At 32.5% G+C, this 12002-nt stretch overlaps 1 pseudogene; it reads right to left on the minus strand.

The window, feature by feature from the left end:
- Positions 1–3296: 3296 nt before the first annotated feature.
- Positions 3297–12002, minus strand: part of LOC133197835 (uncharacterized) — a 50577-nt pseudogene continuing 41871 nt past the window's right edge.

Raw genomic sequence — 12002 nt, forward strand, 5'->3', positions numbered from 1 at the left:
GGTGGGGTTCATGTTTTTAAAGGGGGAGGGCATCCAAAGTCAATTTTTATTTGCTTCTGTAAATCAGTATATAGTCCTATTTAAATTTATAACTCTGCAAATTCCGGGGGGGGGGGGGGTCCAATCTCCCTAGCCGCTCCCTGTCCCTAAAATGACAAATGATCATGTGACTCCTAAATAGTAGAAGACTTTTCCATTTGACTATAATAATTTTGTTTCTTGTGTTATTATGTTATGTACATCTAATGGTTTAAGGTTATGAACCCCTGGAGGTCATCCCCACTCTCTTAATGAACTGGAAATGTTCATAATATGACTACATCAAATTAAATAAAAGTGCATCAATGATAAGATTACTTGACATTTCATTCATGAATTTGGGTCAACCCATGTACCCTCCTAGAATTAGGAATGAAAATCATTCAAAGAGATGGACCATTAAACTATTTGTATATATTTACATTTTTTTTTTATGTCAAACCAAAGTATTAGACTAGTTTGCATACATGAACAAACAGGGGTCGGGGAAGGGGCAAGGGGAAGGAGTTATCTCTTTACGTCTTAATTGTTGAAAACTCCTAAAATGAATGTTAACCTCAAATCCGACTTGTACGTCTTCATTATTTTTAAGTGGTGGTGTCTCCGTATGAGTGAAAAATTCCCAAGAGGGACTTTTAACAACAAACAAACATTAATGACTTAAAAAACACAATATACATGTACATGTTTATTAGTCAAGGGATATACTTCTGATCATATCTCTAGTTCTCCCTTGAATCAGAAATGATGATATAAATATTTTAAGAATGATTAAGAGTTGAAAAGGTTGTGCATTTTAAAATTCACTAAGCTCTGTGGTTGAATTAGCTATACCAGTTTAGCTTATTTTGCTACTCAAAGCATCTTGATTAACTATTTTTAATCATACTGTTTTCTGAAATGTGAAGTTTTTTCAACATGGATACAAGTCATACCTTTTCAGCTTCTGAAAACAATGCATGAAAAAAAACTGCTTTTCAAATACTGTAACTCTTTCCAAGTACTTGTGATCATCAGTTTTTAGCTCACTTGAGTTTTTCTGGTTTTCTGATCACATTTTGTTTGTCATCCATCTGTCCGCCTGTAAACTTTTCACATTTTTGTCTTCTTCACTAGAACCGCTGGGCCAATTTCAACCAACCCTGCCACAAAGCATCTTCAGGTAAAGGGGATTCAAGTTTGTTCAAGTGAAGGGTCACACCCTCTTTCAAGGGGGGATAATCAAGAATTAGTGAAAATTTGGTGGTATCATTTTAAAAAAGTCTTATCAAGAACCACTGACTGGGCCCAAAAAGTTGAAACTTTCTTTACATAGACTTAGTGTAGCTTCAAATTTGTTAAAACTATGACCCACTGGGGTAGGGTGGGGCCACATATGGGGATATAAAAAACGTCATTTTTCGACCCTCATTTTACCCCCAGGGTGAAAATGAAAATTCCGAAACCTTACTGCACATCCACATTACACCACCAACCATCTCCCAAAAGATGATTAGGCTACTGTGTAAAATGTAAGAGGAGTTCAGGGAATCAGAGGCTTTTTGCCTAAAAAAACGTCATTTTTCGACCCCCATTTGACCCCCAGGGTGAAAATGAAAATTCCGAAATCTTACTGCACATCTACAGGACACCACCAACCATCTCCCAAAAGATGATTAGGCTACTGTGTAAAATGTAAGAGGAGTTCAGGGAACCAGGGGCTTTTTGCCTAAAAAACGTCATTTTTCGACCCCCATTTGACCCCCAGGGTGAAAATGAAAATTCCGAAACCTTACTGCACATCTACAGGACACCTCAAAACATCTCCCAAGAGATGATTAGGCTACTGTGAAAAATGTAAGAGGAGTTCAGGGAACCAGGGGCTTTTTGCATTAAAAAACGTCATTTTTCGACCCCCATTTGACCCCTAGGGTGAAAATGAAAATTCCGAAACTTTACTGCACATCTACATGACACCACCAAACATCTCCCAAAAGATGATTAGGCTACTGTGTAAAATGTAAGAGGAGTTTGAGAAATAAGAGTGTGACAGACGGACGGACGGACGGACAGACATGAGTAACAACAATATACCCGAACTTTCTTTAGAAAGTGCGGGTATAATAAAAAGTCATGAAAGGGAGCATACATAAGAGACTATTATGGTGATATTTTAATATATGAAGAGAAAGGTGTAAAATGCCCCAGTAGTATGCGGGGGGAGTGGGTTCACTTTTTCTGAGAATAATCTTTTGCTGTAGTTTTAATATGCAGGTTTTAATTTGGATGCTCCCCCATTTTCATTTTTGTTGCTGGAAGTTCAAAATATGCAAGTCAAGCATTTGAAACCAAAAAAGTGCGGAAAAGTAAGAGACCCCCCCCCCCTTTCCCCGAAATAGGATGTAAGAATGTGGCGCACAGTTGTTGTTTTTTTTTAGCTTGTCAACTCTGTTCGGAGGTTGGCCCTTTTGATAAACCATTGTTACGAACTTGAAGTGTCTGTGGCGTAATTCTATGCATGAATGTTGGGGGCACCGACCTGGAACCCCCCTTTCATAAATTCGATCAGCCCCTGTACTAGTAGAGTGACGCAAGTCCAATGTGAGGCACGAGTCTAGAAATTTTCAAAAAGGTGTACACATACTTGTATGGTACATGTACTTTTATATTATCATAACAAATGATGTTTTTATATAACTGCTATATCTATTTCCAAAAACAGGCAAATGGTGGGGAGGGAGGGGGGGTTCACAAATTTGACTGGGTGTGGGTTTTTGAGAGAAAGTTTGCACAATTTGAACAATCCTGAGAGTTGACATCTATTTTTTTTTTTAAGTTCATCAAAGATGCTTTGCACTAAAATAATATTATTTGTTAAATTTGTTTAGAAAATAAATTTAAAAATTTCCAATTGTGGGCCAAAAAATTATATCCCCCTTTTTTCAAAACATAATTTACATCATTAATTAAATTCTGTAATTTCAGACTTTAATGAGTTAAGTATATGAAATTGTAATATTCCGGAAATTTATAGCGTGACCACTCGGGTTTAGCTATAATGTTGCAGATGTAAACTTCCGTGTTAAAAAGGTATATAAAGGCTGAATCCCGATACAGACAGTCCTTTCCAGTGCAAGCTGTGCGAAGTACAAGACATGTGTGAACAGCGGTACTTGTGAGACGATAAAGTCAGCTTACAGAAGAGGTTGTCCTTTTGAGAAAAGAAAGGATAGTTATTAAAAGGCTGTTGTGTTTTGGAGTGGCAAGCCACTCAGAGGCTAACCAGCGACGGAGGTTAGCCACTTCACCTGTATTTCGTCTTGTTTACCTGTCTTGCGACCAGGCTGTTGTGTGCAGTGTGTCTGCCTGAATAAGGCTAGCAGTGTGCACAGCAGTTGAAGGGCTGTCACTTGTACTGACTGTGTCCTGAATAAGGCTGCAGTACAAGCGTCGGTCTGAGGTTGGCCAGTGTAAGGCTGATAGTTCACCCACTGTAATTAACACAATCATTTGTAACTACTTGATAACCTATTTCATATTGTCGTGATTATTAACCTAGATAAGGTTAGGCCATATTATTTGTATATATTTGCACGCCTTTGTTGTCAATCATTTGCCAATCATTTATTAAGGAAAATTGCTATATTAAAATCATCCCCCAAGACCTTGAATTGACAAGGTACGACCCCCGATAGAAGCTAACATTCCGCTCGACACGTTACAAAATACCTACATAAGAGGCTTATGGGTCACATGTTCATGTTTTATGCTCAGTTTGATGCTCGATTTTATGCTCGATATGACAAATACATATAGAATTATTTTGGCTTTTTCTTTGGTTACCCAAATATGAAGGAGTGTGCATTTAGAGGCAAAAACCCTAGTGCGGGTATTACCGTCTCATGACAGCATCTAGTTAAGTCATTGTTTCAAATTGAATTGACTATGGATTTCTCTGTTTACAAATTTGACTGGGTGATAAGGAGCACAGGGTGTGTATGACTGGTCGGCAGGGATGCTTACTCCTCCATGGCACATGATCCAACCTCTGTTTTCAGAGCACCGTATTAACTCTCCTCATAATTTGTATTGTTTAAATGGGTACCAATTGCGCCCCATTGTTAGCAGACCTATATTTGTATTCATGAATATGAAGCAGAATTTATTCAAAATCTTATGCATGAGAAAAAGAAATCTCTTGCTGTGACATTTAGATATATCGACGACGTATTATCAATTAACAGTTGTTAATTCCATTCATATGTCGACACGATATATCCCAGTGAGTTTGAAATAAAAGATACCACAGAGTCTGACACATCTGTTTCCTATTTGGATTTTACTAGAAAAAGACGTTAGTGGTAAACTAACAACAAAGCTTTATGAAAAACGTGATGACTTTTTCTTTTCAATCGTCAACTTCTCTTACTTATGCAGCAATATACCCTTATCACCTGCATATGGGGTGTACATCTCTCAGTTGATTCGATACGCAAGAGCATGCTCTATGTATGAACAATTTCTAAAACGAGGTAAGTTACTGACACACAAGTTGAAGGAATAAGAATATCAACAGTCTCGTTTAAAGTTTAAATGGCGGAATAGCGGCTTAGGAAAATATAACATTTTCTGCTTTTAAAATTTACTACAGAATAATGCATTTACTTTACATTCTTAAACAATCGAGGGCTTAAAGGATTTTCTTAAGTAAATTTATATTTAGAGAATGTAGTTTTAGAATATAATGAATAAATATGTTTTACCAAACAAAGTATGGGCTTGTTAGCTTTTCTTAGCTTCCAATCTTTAAACAGATTTCAATGAAAAAAGACAGAAAAGAAAGTTCTTTCTCTCCTATTTAATATTTCAATAAATTTTATAAATTTAATAATATTTTTTGTTTTGTATCTTTAATGTAGGTGAATGGAATATGGAGATAACGAGCAGTATTCACGCTCAATGTCCTGGGAAAAAACCCAGTGTGTAAATAATGGTCTAACAATTAGTATGAAAAACGTCAGTCATAAACCTAGAAACTTTTCTTCGGCTTTCAGTTAGAAACACATGCATATAGTCCTTTTCAAAGGACAGCAACCTATCTTTTCATAAACTAATTTCTTTTGAAAATCCTTTCAGTGTAAATATTTTAGTTTCAAAATATGTAAAGAAACATATCAGAGAGAGAGAGAGAGAGAGAGTTTCTTAACCCCACTTTCACATAAAATATATATAAAAACTTATTTACGTTCATTTCGTCTTCGTTTTATTTACATTACTGAAGTCACAACCATTCATAATATGAAATATATATGAATTTCGTTTGTCTTATATTCAATTCGGTTACAACATGTGTAAATAAATGAAATATGGAGATAACGAACATTATTATATGATTGAATAATTTCCCTCTTTCTGATTGGCTGAGATCCAACAATGTTAGAAAAATACTACGTTATATTGACCTACACGTGACCTTCCAGGTCAATATAAGGAATTATTGCAGGTCAATATAATGAATCACGTGACCTTCCAGGTCAATATAAGGAATTATTGCAGGTCAATATAATGAATTATTCCTGTTCCATTTTTTCATGTTACAATGTGTTCTTGTTGAAATTTCTCGTTAAAACTTTCAATTAAAGCAAAAAAAAAAAGTCTTGTAGGAGTTTGCTATCATTTAATCATATAATAAAACAGTTATTGCTGTTTTATGAGGTCAATACGATGATTTAGACACCTTCGAAGTACAATATTCACCTCGCCCTTCGGGCTCGGTGAATATTGTACTCCTCAGGTGTCTAAATCATCGTATTGACCTCAAAAACCAGCAATAATTGTATAGTATTCAAGCTCAAAGTCCATTAAAACAATATAAATCGGGAGCAGAGCAAACACGGACCTCCAAAAATGTCAGATGTGGGATCAGTTGCCATGGAGGAGGAGTGAGCATCCCCTACCGACCGGTCACACCCGCCGCGTGCTCCTTGTCATGATCGATGAATAACTAAAAAATCCGTCAACAATTCAGTGTGTAAATAATGGCCTAACAATTACATGTAGTATGAAAAACATGAGTCAACTTATGGCTTATTGATAGATTGTATTTGCTGACAAAGTCATTGTATAGACCATAGAACTTACGAAATGACTTTAAACGAAACTAAATAAGAAAAATTTAAATATTGAAAGCATAAACAGATAACTAATATTCATTTAAAATTAAGAAAATTAGAAGACATTCTATTGAAGTTTAATTATTAAACTACATTTAGTCATTGTCTGATAGACATTTGTGGTATCATCTTTATAACACAAAAAGAAAACCATATAAAATTTCACAATAAAAGTAGACATCAAATGATTGACAACAGTAATAATATTTTTTCTCCTTAATGTCAAGGAAAAAGATAATTACCTTGACGACTTGACCTTGCTAAAATAAGGCGGTCAAATTTAATTTAATTTATATCATCACTTAGTGATATTTTCTTCTTAAATCTTTGAAATTTCCTTGATTTTTTAATATAATAAAAAGAAGATTCCATCTTTATGGAGAAATAAAACAGAGAAGAAATTCAAAGGAGGTAATACTTCTGTATTACTTTTGTATTATCTTCTTTTATCATCTGTCTCTTTACCGACTTTCTCAAAACATTGAAGGGTTTTTAACGAATTCGAAATTGCAAAAAATATGTTATATGTCTATATATAAAAAACAATGAGTTATATTTTTGACGAGGATTCGACAGAAGAAGCACGCACCAGACACAATTTCCGATTTTTTCTCTCATCAGGATGATTGAAGACAACAAGATCAAAGTAAGTATATGTCAAACATATATGAGTGATTAAAATGAAGCTGACCATTAAGGTCTTAATTAAATTTTCACTATTCCGATGGAACGTCTAAATGCCCTTGTTTCTGGATTTTTTAATTAACTTAAGAATATTTCAACTCTCATTTGACAGCATAGGTTTTTGCAAAGTCTTTCACTGAAGCATATTTTTCACGTGTTAAAATTTTTTGATATAACAAAGTTTATTACATTTTCAACAGTGAAATACTGTGATTTATTTATTGAATAAAAGTGATATTCTCTCAGTGTGAAAGAATACCAAAATGATATTCTCTCATAGTGTGAAAGGACATCAAAGTAAGTAAAAAATAATTTCTGGCCTGTCATAGTAACTAAACATCTTGATAGAGCTAAAACTGCAATTTTCTTCCCAAATTTATTGCTAAAATCCATGCTATGTAATGTTTTCAATCTCACAACTGCTAAGCTATGACGTCTCAACCGCTCAACTGTGACGTCAAGCCTAGCTATGACACTGTGATAAGAAAAGACAGAGGCAAAGGGAAAATCAAAGAAAATGTAATAAACAGAAAATTCAATGTTTTGTAGATGAATATGGAATTTATTTCACTCGTGAGACAGGATTTTTTGATATTTTCACTCGTGCTTCGCACTCGTGAAAATATCTAAAAATCCTGTCCCACTCGTGAAATAAATTCCATATTCATCTACAAAACATTGAATATCCTCTATTTACATAGTATTTAAATCATCCATTTAAATTTCTCTGCCAGAAAATTAATTTTCAATGGAATTTTCTTTCAGATCAAAAAACACATGTGTGTTTTCTATTGTATGGATTTAAAAATAGGGCATGCAGGTAGGTTTTTATAAAGGTGGCACTGAGGTGGGGGTTGGACATTCAATGTCTATTGAACATAATGAACAAGAAGTAAATCTAGGTTTAATCAGTTTTATTTCAGTGACTATAACATGTAAAGTAACGCCTCAAATTTTATTCTTATACAACATCTATAAAGATTATGGCTTTATTTTTGCATAAAGTAAGAGTTTTGCTGGGTAAATGATTGCTTTACACTTTACAAGAATTTTTAAAAATTGAATTTTTTAAGTAGTTTTACCACAAAAATCCAACAATTTTCATTGGAATAAATAAAAAAAGGATTTTTAAAAGACGGAAATAAGAAAAACTTCCAAAAATCAATTTTATTGCTTCAAATAATTATGTTTGTTGATGGAAAATTATAAATTGATGTATTTTTGGTGTTTATTTTATTATCGCCAGAAGTCTTTTTATTAAAACTTTTAACTATAAATTTTTAAAACTTTCAGCTACGGGAAACTGTTATCTACTTTCTTAGTTAATGTTTTTAAAAGAACAGCCGTTAAGATTAAAGGAAAATTCTTATACCTAGCAAAATTTCATTTACAGAGAGTAGTTATGTGAAAAAAGTCTCACAGGCTCTCAGAGTCGTCATCCTTGACAAGCGCTCTCTTGTCACTGGAAATAAGAAAGACACACAATGTCTTTCCCTACTGCTATTGCAAACAATAATACTTAGTTTTTTAATTCCTAATTTGCTGTTAATTACATTGAAATAATGACTAGAAAATATTCATTTGAGTTTATCCTTCCATGCAGTGCCTCCTCTGAAGATTATTCGTTTTATTCAAAATCGTGTGTATGAACAAATCTGTACAGTCTCAAATTGTGAATTTGACAAAGACATATCTTAGTGCAGAGAGATTGTATATCTATACATATATGGATCTGGATTATACCTCACACGCTTTTTTTAAATTATTATATACCAGTATACAAAAAGACAGTGGATCTGCTTGGAAGACAATAGAGGACAAACCAATCAGGTCTGAAAGGTCCAATTTGATCGGTTTTATTGATATATTGGTTATAAAAATAGATATTCACTTTTGATATTAAACAGAATTTCTTTGCACTCATAGATTTAAATTTTTAAAAATACTATAATTACACCAAAAATAATGAAGAAAATAGAAACTTGTTGATATAAGTACATTTTTAAAGTGCAATTTTCTTTCAAATTTTGCAAAGAACTGTAATTTCAATCTGCCTTATCTTTTGAGTTTTAAGAATACCCTGCTTCATATTTGACTTGAATATAAGTAAAGGTGCCAATATTCATATATCAATAGACTTTTTTTAAATTAAAGCGTTACTTTATGAGATATGAACATTTGAACCTTTGGTATTTTGTAGGAAGTGAAATGTTGACAAAATGTCAATTTTTGTGAGTTATCTCCCCTTTCGTATAACTAAGTATTTTAATAGTTTACATTCCAAAAGATAAAATGAACTTTATTCTTTTCATATATTCTTGGTTTATCTACAATAATTTTGAATAATGGTCAAAAATATTGCAGAAAAGAGTTACATTTCTTGTAAAATACGAGTGAAATTTGGCTAGAAAGGACCAATTATAGGTGGTACTTCATATGGCGGCCATATTGAATTAAGAAAAAAACTAGATATTTCGATTTACAATATTATTGGATAGTGTAATCTGCCAACAAAGTTTCATGAAAGAAATAGGTATGTTTTTAGTTTTATTATGCTCCAAAAATGTAATGTTTTTTAAAAAAGTTTTGAAATTTTATAACTAAAAAAATATGAGCTGATCGAATATATGAATGTGATAAATTAAGAAAGAATGTGGCAGAAAGGAGGACAGTAAATGAACTCGTTACATTTCTATAGGTTTTTAACAGAAAAAGCCTAAATATGACTTATTTAATGGGTTAATTTTCTGAAGAAAATAGTGTCCACAGCCGCCGCCCACTTTAATTTCTGGATAGGTTGTGTAAATATCTTAGAGACATTACATATCTTAATATTTTTTTGGGTGATGCATGTGGTCTATATTGTCTAAGGCCAAAAATTATGTGGTTTTTTTTCCTGCCAAAGTCCCGACCCTCAACTTTTTCCCTGGAAAATTTCGAGTTTCCATAAACATCTTTTTTTCTTTTATTTTTTTTATTTTACAAAATCGTAATGGCTGCACAGTTGTTTGTAAGAAATTTGTGTTCGTTGTTTCATGTCGTTAATAGAATCATAAAATCATCCTTTTCAAATTAATTAGAGAGGAAGATGTTTACACAGTAGCAATCCTGTACATCAACATGGGATCATATTAAATGAGGGATGCAATAAACACCTGATAAATGATCATCGATGTTTTTTTAATTAATAATCAAATGACTTTCATGCCATTTAAGGCACCTAAATTTGATTACTGATCTTGAAAAAATTACAGTTATCCTGACACTTGTTATGCATCACGAATGTAAATAGATATGGGTCAAACTAATATCCCCAAAAATGTCATCGAACTTTTCTTTAATTTTTTTTTAATTTTAAGAATCAAGGAAATATTTTTATTCATTTGTTTTACTTATTGTTACTACACATAAACATTTAAGAAAACAATCATTTCTCACAAAATATGTCTGCTAGATCTATATCTATTTTTTTTTCTTTTTTGGTAATATTTAAAACTAAAAAATGTTCAACCATATGATTATGCATTTTTATTTTTCCATAGGTAGATTTCAATTAGAATTTAATTACAAAATTTAAATTAATCTCCCATAAAGAAGTTTTTAAAAGTTTTTTAAAAAGGGGGGGGGGGGGTAAAGTAGTAAATCATAGTAATTTTCAAAGCTTCTTCCTCTCTGGTACAAGTTGGTCCTTGATTAAACCTAGATTTATTTCTTGTTCATAATGTTCAATGTTCAATAGATATTCAATTTCAAATCTCCAACTCACTACCACCTTTAAAAAAGCACCTACCTACCCTATTTTGAAATTCCATGTAATAGAAAACACACTGTTTTTGCCTGAAAGAAAATTCCACTGAAAATTGATGTATTCTGCAACTTTTTAAGAAAATATGGGAAAATGCGCAAGTTCATGACTACACATTTGGCATTTAGAAGGTCATATAGCCTACAGTGTAAGAAAATCGATTTGTATGATCTTACTACATGGACTTTTAACAAATCAGCGAACATAAAATTTAATATCTCACAATAATTTCATTTTTAAAAGAAATACAGTGCCAGATTTGTATTGAAACCGTGCTTTCTTTTTTAGAGACCTTGTTTCAGGGCGAGTTTGCATGGTTTTACCGTAGACACACGATCTTTAAACTCTTATATAGGGAGTGTGGCATTCTGTGTCTTGGATTTTAATAAAACTTGACACACATTCTTATCTGGATTAATGAAACTAAAAATCATAATAAAATGGTTGCTTTGGTCAGTGGTTATCATTGCAACCGATATACATTTTTAATGGCCTAAAACACGATAAATTTTGATGAAAAATTAACTTTTTGATCAATTGAAAGTTTTTCTTTGACTATATAAGAAATTCGAATGACTTAATCTATTTATAAAAATACGTCCTTTTTTACATATGTAATAGTAAAGATAATTTCTTGTATTTAAATAATTTATCATTAAAACCGCCACCATTTTAGTGTAAATTTTTTTCTGGGTTCGAAAACGTTTTCAATAGATTAGTATAAAATTCAGCTGATGTCAAAATGTTGTGTACACCCTGTGGAAGTACAAGGCTTATAAATTTAAAAAAAAAAAAAAGCAGAAATCAATGCTAATGAAAAATACTTGTCCGTTTTAGTAACCAATGGATTCGCTTTCACTAATGCATTGAATGACAGCAAGGTAAAAAATGATTTCAGCCAATCGCCAATGGGATGAAAACACAGATCTCTCTAGGATTAAATTTTGGTAGATGGGTATAAATGCTTTGATTTCCTTAGAAATAAATAAATAAATAAAATACCTGTTCGGATAGATATTTTCTGGATAGATATTTTCTATCAAAATTTCTTTTTGAAGAGAGCCATTGACTTTTCTAAGAAGATGGATACAGGTATATAAAAAATTAGGAAAGCAAACTTGGCAGAATCAAAGGTAAGTTATGTTTTCTTTTATTTCTTCAAATAATCATTGACCTTGTTTGATTGATTAATTGATTTATGTTGTTTAACTCCCATTCGAGAATTTTTCACTTATATAGAGACGTCACCGTATGCCGGTGAAGGGCTTCAAATTTAGACCTATACTCGACACTCAACTCCATTGAGCAGTGGGGGTTCTTTA

This window comes from Saccostrea echinata, unplaced genomic scaffold (genome assembly GCF_033153115.1).
Source record: "Saccostrea echinata isolate AGI-Se365-2 ecotype Australia unplaced genomic scaffold, CSIRO_AGI_Sech_v1 ptg000001l, whole genome shotgun sequence".
NCBI lineage: Eukaryota > Metazoa > Mollusca > Bivalvia > Ostreida > Ostreidae > Saccostrea > Saccostrea echinata.